General features: G+C 44.5%; 1 pseudogene; it reads right to left on the bottom strand.

The window, feature by feature from the left end:
- Positions 1-6,054: 6,054 nt before the first annotated feature.
- Positions 6,055-7,232, bottom strand: LOC144287410 (high mobility group protein B1 pseudogene; annotated as a pseudogene).
- Positions 7,233-7,643: the final 411 nt, after the last annotated feature.

Raw genomic sequence — 7,643 nt, 5'->3', positions numbered from 1 at the left:
TACCTTCATGGGCTGGGTGTCCCAGAGACAGAAGTGGATCTTGGGGTTCGTATAAGCAGCATCTGTAAATATGCACCAATAAGCAAGTAGCATGTACACAATATCACCGTCTGCCTTTCCCTAGAGGAGCGAAACCATTCTCATGTGTATGTGAACTACGGGTATGTGGTTTATTCTGCATGTGAGCTAACTTTATTGTTCTTAATTACTGCTTTTATTTGTAGAGGACCTACACATGTGTCACATGTCCCGCTGCACAAGACAGAGTCATTTGCCCTCCATGTTAAGGACGAAGAGATCCAGGCATAAGGGGCTGCTCTGCTCGGGGTCGCAGCACCCCAGGTCTCAGCCTCTGTCCATGTCCATTGGGAGATGTCCGCACATCTCCCAATCCCGGGTGCACCAGAGTCCCAGCTGCCTCTGCTAGACACACAGCCACATTCGAGACTTTCTCTTTGGTGAGTGAAGTTTGTCTCTGGGAACACTCTCGTAAGATGCCGGTGTACTTGGTGGAGAAGAATCTGTTACCACCTGACTGTGCCTAAGTATTATTTATCCTATTTGATTGCTTCCCAGATGGTGGAATGAAAAAGATTTTGTGCCAGAGAAAATGGGACACGAGCCACGCAAATTTCCAGATGGGCAGGTTGGGTCATGGGGTGGAGTGTGGGCTACATGTGGGGTCTAGGTGGGGCCATGGGGAGGGCTCTGGGGGTTCCAAAAGCCATTTCATGAGTGGGGTCACATTTGATTGGTTGTCTCATGACAACCCAATGAGAAAAGAAAACAGGTGATCTGAACCCCCACTTTGCAGATGGACTTACTGAGGCTCAGAAAGGGAAATACAGGGCTTTCCTAAAGTCACACAGCTTGTAAGGGGTGCCTCCAAGACCCATTCTGAACCGACTTTTCCTGTTTATCTGTTACTAATCCTCCATTTCAGAGGTTTCAGGGGTGGCTCTGCCTCGGAGGGTCTGTTTCAAATACCTGTGGGGACATTTCTGTTTGGCTTGGTGAATGCCAGCACCTCTGGCGTTTAGTGGTTACACACCAGGGATGGTAAGGGTTCCCATAAAGTGCAGGTGTCCCCACACAAGGAGAAGAGCCTAGCTTTATGGCCCACTGGGCATTTGTGAAAAATGGTTTTACTATGTGTTTGTCATTATCTGTGCAGGTGCTGACCTTAAGCCAGACAGCCATAGAGACAGGCCAAGCCTGCCCCTGGGTTTGCACTCAGGTATCAGAACCTCCCTGGGAGATGGTGCTGGGGCCCAGATTGCTGGAAAAGTGGATGGAAGGCTCTGTGTACATTTCCCCTTTTCACATTCTAGTTGGTTCCTTGGAACCTCCTCTGCTTTGGAAGGGCTTGTTTCTTGCCTCCTCCCGCATGTAAAGGCGCTATTTAAAAAGCTCTCATGATGTCTTGGGAAGTTTTGCAATCAGACATCCCTGGGCTCTGTTCCTAGCTCTTCCCCTTTCTTGGGCAAATTCCTAAACCTCTGTGCCTTGGTTTATTTGTTTGTAAAATGGAAGACAATGCCTGCTTCACTTAGTCTCCAGAAACTCGAATGAGATAGTGCACATGCATGAACCACACAGACCCACTTCTATTCCACTCTGTTCCCTTACCCCTTTCCCTCTTCTCCCTTCTTTCAGCTGAAGGAAGATTCTAGTTTGCTTACTGTAACGTCATCTCATTTAAACAAAAGGAGTGTATTGAATATTGAGAAGATCTCTTGTTTGGCAGGTGTCCTTGTAAACCAAATAAAAATAAATAAATACATGTCTACTGTTCTGAGCATCTTAAAGGGTGTGAACTGCTTTGAGATTCTAACTTAAGCCTCGGTCCAGGTGCACAGACACACCTGCCCATGCACTCTTCCAGGTAAGCCTGGAAGACTGGAAGTCAGGGTGGGTGTGGCTCCAGAGGCCAGGCGAAGCTCCATCGAGCCCTGGGAAGGCTGCCTGGGGTGGCTGGACTGTGGCTGAAACAGGACGAGGCGTGGAACTCCTGGGCACAGGTTGGGGGGGTGGTGCTTGGGCTGACTGGCTGCTCTCATGCAGACACAGGCACACATGCTACCCCTTGACTGGCCCTCTTCTGTTACTGAAATCTCTCCTGAGGCTTCTTTGGGGGCAAACAGGTGCCCAGATAAAGAGGACGCTATGTGGTCAGCGTGTGTAGGGAGCTGTCACCTCCATTGGTGGTTCTGCCACTAAAAACCCTCATTAAGTCAAGCATTTGAGGGTAACCAAATAGTATGATTTCCTTTGGGGATTTCCAGTTTCATCTGCATCAGCCCAGGACAAAAGAAAGTCATGCCAATGACAAGCCATACATTTGAGTTTTCCTGTTTAAAGGGTTACTTTTAGGCAGAAGTTGTGATGCTCTTTCCAAGGAATGGGTTGTATGATCTTGTCCAAGCCTCATTTTCCAAGTGAACATGGGATGACATTGGTGCCTTGTGGGTGGGATTGGCTCAGACAGAGAAACAAAAGAAAATGTGCCATAAAAATAAAGCACTGGCATAGTTCAGAAAAAGTACCTGATTTTCCAACTGGAAGGAATCCAAAAGCATGGTTGAGAATCTATATTGATTTTTCAAAGTCTTTCCAGGGAAGGAAATCAAGGATTGAGGTAAGCTCCCCGCCGCACCTCACAAAATGAATCAGAGTTCTTGTTTCTCTTTCATGCCAGTATCTGCTATGATCACCATGGGTCTTCACTGGTAGTTTGTAGAACGTCTGGGTGGAATGCTGAGCTAAAGGAATCTGTGGGCAGGACCCACCAGAGACTGCTGCCCCGTCCCCTAGGCACACTTCCACGTACAGAGTGTCTGAAAAGACGGCTGGGAAAAAGGGGTGTGCTCTGGTCAATCACATGAAGGGCTCTCATCTAACTGCAGATGTCTGCCTGCAAGGCTGAGATGAAAACTCCTGACTTTCCCTCATGGTGGTAGAGACTGGGGGTGGCCAACCAAAATCTGCTCTAACCTTTGCCAAGGTTACAGAATGGTGGCAGATCACATGACCCTGCACTCCTGGAAGGCAGGTGCAGTCGTGTGACTGTGTTTCTGCTGTGGGACTGTGAAGAGGAGTGAAGCATGCTGCATCCAAGTGTGAGATCTCTTACATCTGAGTCTGATCCTCTGCACTCTCCTTACCCTTTTCTTTGGGCGGGAAACCAGTGCTAACCGTCAGCTGATGGTCATGGCCAGAGGGGATGGCTCCCTCTCTCCTTTTCCATCCTGGACTGCTCCCTGGAGACTGTTCCATGGAAAAGTGACGGATGTGTAGAGTCTCTAAGTCTTTTTGTTTTAATGGCTTAGCTCTACCTTTACCAAGACAGGTACCGGTGTTCATTCTATTCCCTTATTGCTTAGCACAGCACTTTAGATGTAATGAGAGAGGAAAGAATTAATAACTAAGGGTGTGCAGAATCAACATGTTTCCATGCTCTATTTAAGTACAAACAAGAACTTATGAGGAAAACACTCACAAAGTCAATAAATTGTTTTGTGTGCAGCCTATAAGTGTTCAGTTGAACCAGAAGAACGTCCCTTCACTTAGTACAGTGGGAAACTTCACCAGGCAGTGCTCGTGATGAGGAAGACTGGGATGATGTGCTTGGTTAGATGATAAAAGTGCATCCTGGAGGAGACTTGCCACCAGCAGAGTTCTCAGAGGGCTTCTGCTAGAGCTAACAAGACAGATGTCCTGCCCATCTCCCCAAAACCCTCCTATGTTACAGATGAAGGTAGCAGAGACTGGTCACTGCCTCTGATAGTGAAACGACCTGAAGCAGTAATTCTTTCCCCACTAGCAAACTTGAAAACTTCCATTAAAATGCGTCCTGTGCACCTGGGTGGCTCAGTCCATTAAGCATCTGCCTCCAGCTCAGGTCATGGTCTCAGGATCCTGGGTGGAGCCCCATGTTGGGCCCTGTATCCTCCTGCAGGATTAAAGATGTACAGATTTTTGCTTCCAAGTAATGCCAAATATACACCTGCTTGGATGTTTTAATTTACTAAAAACTATTAATTCTGAAACAAAGATATAAAAAACAACTACCTGAACACACTGCATAGTGACCACAAATAGGTATACTCTGGAGGGGAGTGGACATGTGGGCACTTGGAGGGTCTCTTGTTTTCACAGTTTCTGGCCTGAGGACAGGACCCAGGATTCACTGTCTAGGGCAGCTAAAACTTGAAACCCAACAGTCTCTCTTGCTTGGAGAACCAAAAGAAGAGTTTGGGACAACCATAGCCTCTGGAAAGCGAGGAAGAATTCTGGAAAGAGGGAAGCCCCAAATTTTGTGTGTAAACTCTACTTGAATCTCTGGGTGACCCCTGAAGCAAACATGCATGGAGCAGACTCTAGGCAACTCAGATAAGAATAAAAGAACTGAACTGAGATTTGAACCAATATCCAAGAGACAGCATTTGCAGTTTTAGTTCAACAAAGTGAATCTGTTATTAAAACATAAAGCAAAAAAATCAATACGTGGTATAATGCGCAGGACAGCCCCCATAACAAAGAATTATCTGGTTTGAAGTGTCCATAAGGTTGGTGTATTTGAAGAAAAAGGAAAATATGACCCATTCTCAAGAGAAAAAAAAAATACTAGCAGTGAAGACTCACCCCAAGATAACCCAGATGCTAGAATTAGCCGATACGTATTTTAAACAGCTAATATATATACGTTCTCAATGATATAAAGGAAAATATACTCATAATTACTTTTAAAAAATAAATCCCAGCACAGAGGGCAGCCCCGGTGGCTCAGTGGTTTGGTGCCTGCCTTCAGCCCAGGACGTGATCCTGGAGACCCAGGATCGAGTCCCACATCGGGCTCCCTGCGTGGAGCCTGCTTCTCCCTCTGCCTGTGTCTCTGCTTCTCTCTCTCTGTGTCCCTTGTGAATAAATAGATAAAATATTTTTAAAAAATCTTAGCACAGAAAGAGAAGCTGTAAAAAAGAACTTAATGGGAATTCTAGAAAAGAAAAAGATAATATTTAAATTTCGAAATTCTTTTTCAAGTCTCGGTCCTCCTACTCCACTTCCATCTTCCCCTCTACCTTAACTTTCAGAATTTCTATCTGAAGTAAAAAGTTTCCTAGATGGGGTTAATGGTAAGACAGAGGTGAGGGCAGGAAGAGATCATCAATGTGAGGGCATACTGACCGAAATATAGCCCCTGTGAAGAGCACAGAGAGAAAGAGATTTGTAAATAAATCAACTAAGCCTGAAGGCCCTGTGGAAAATAACAAAAGGTTGAGTATATAAGTAATTGGATCCCAGAAGGAAAGGAGTGAGAGGTTCAGGAAAGTAATGATGAAACAGTGGCTAAATTTTTAAGTTTGATAAAAATCACATATTAACAAAGTCAAGAAACTGAGGAAACCACGAGCAATATAAATACAACGAAAACCATATCATAAGGAAGGTGCGGAAAACCGAATCCCCTAGGAGGGTGAGCAGGGCTCCTCTATATGCCAGAGGGCCCTCCTGTCGCTGGGGCCGAGGAGGACCTGTGCTCTGTGTGGCACATTGCTTCTGGAGAGGACTGCCAGCAAAGCGCTGTTCTGTCTGAGAAGTGCTCATCCCTGTTTGTCTGCTCCTGCCACCCACACAGGTCTTCAGAAGGGCAGCTCGTTTTATTTAGAATTCCATGAAATTGGAGAATTTAATGAGGTGGCTGGGAGCACCTCATTAATATACAAAAATTAATAACTTTCATTTATAAATAAGAGATCTGATGGAATAAAATATACATTTATAGTAACAGTAGTAGCTTTTTAAATTTTTTTAATTTTAATTTTTTAAAGATTTTATTCATTTATTCAATGAGAGACACAGAGAGAGAGAGAGAGAGAGGGAGAGGCAGAGACACAGGAGGAGGGAGAAGCAGGCCCCATGCAAGGAGCCTGACATGGGACTCGATCCTGGGACTCTAGGATCACGCCCTAGGCCGAAGGCAGGCGCCAGACCGCTGAGCCACCCAGGGATGCCCTAGTAGCTTTTTTTTAAATAAAAAAAATTGTATTTACTTAGAAGCATTCAGAATGTCAACAAAACAACTGCAACTTTATTATTTTGTTTTTTGCAATTACAGAGTGGTATTCAGTTAACAGAACAACAATTATTTCGTAGAAGCTGCATCAGAGACAACTGAAGATGAAAAACTACCATCGCCATATATAACTAATTTGTGCTGTGCACCAAGAACCTGCTTTAAATTTCCATGCCAATTTACAACCCCCATACTCTGCCAGGCAAGGTTAGTGGCTATTGAAAATACCACCAGGACAGGGCTATCTAAAGACACATTCCGTAGTGTGTTAACTATACAAAAAAATGCACTGTACAATTTAAAAACAAATCTTACACAGCCTTCCATTTCAATTTTTTTTCTTTAAAAGGAGTGAGTTGTGTACAGGGGGGTTAAATGCTTTATAGACAAGAAAAAAAACTGTGCTAGAACCAACTTCATCATCATCATCTTCTCCTTCATCTTCATCTTCTTCCCCCTCCTCTTCATCTTCCTCATCTTCCTCGTCTTCCTTCTTTTTCTTGCTCTTTTCAACCTTGACAACTCCCTTTTTTGCCGCATCAGGCTTTCCTTTAGCCCGGTATGCAGCAATATCATTTTCATTTTTTTCCTTCAGCTTAGCAGCCTTCTTTTCATAAGGCTGCTTGTCATCTGCAGCAGTGTTATTCCACATCTCTCCCAGTTTCTTTGCAACATCACCAGTGGATAGGCTGGGATACTCACCTTTGATGTTTGGGCGATACTCAGAACAAAACAAGAAAAAGGCCGAGGGAGGCCTCTTGGGTACATTGGGATCCTTGAACTTCTTTTTTGTTTCCCCTTTAGGGGGGACGTAAGTTTTCATTTCTCTTTCATAATGGGCCTTGTCCACCTTAACCATGTCTTCAAATTTTCTTTTCTCTTTAGCAGACATGGTCTTCCACCTTTCTGAGCATTTCTTAGAAAACTGAGAAGTTGACTGAAGCTTCTGGGTGCTTCTTGTGCTCCTCTCGGTAAGTTTGCACAAAGAATGCATATGATGACATTTTGCCCCTTGGCTTCTTAGGATCTCCTTTGCCCATGTTTAATTATTTTTCTCAGCGAGGCACAGAGTCGCCCAGTGCCCGTCTGGCTCTCACTTGCCCCGGCGCTGTCTCTATGGAGCTCAATGTACTGCAATCGCTGAACAGTAGTAGCTTTAAACGCTGCTGGACACAGAAGAAAACATGCAGATGGGAGAGGGACCAGATGTCCATGGATAGGAACTCTCCTCATCATAAAGACGCCAATCTTCTAAGTTTACTTATCTATTGAGCTGGATCCCATTTTAAATATTAGCAATGTCAAGCAATTTTTAAAACATGAGGCAAGTAGATTGTAAAGCTTGTAAGATGCAAGCATGTGAAATTGATGTGAACTCTTTCTGGAAAGATGTGCAAGAAACTGATACCACAGGCTGCCTCTGGGAGGAAGTGGTGTGCCCGGGTGCTGGAGCCTGAACACCGACTTCACTATTTCTCATGGTTTTTCTTTTCATTCTAAGCTATGTGAAAAATATAAATTTTGAAAGAAATAGAATTATTTAGAGAATTAGTTCAGAGAGATAGTA

The sequence above is a fragment of the Canis aureus genome, chromosome 17 (assembly GCF_053574225.1).
Source record: "Canis aureus isolate CA01 chromosome 17, VMU_Caureus_v.1.0, whole genome shotgun sequence".
Taxonomy (NCBI): Eukaryota; Metazoa; Chordata; class Mammalia; order Carnivora; family Canidae; genus Canis; species Canis aureus.
The sequence above is the reverse complement of the archived record's forward strand: the minus strand, read 5'-3'. Positions and strand labels throughout refer to the sequence as shown.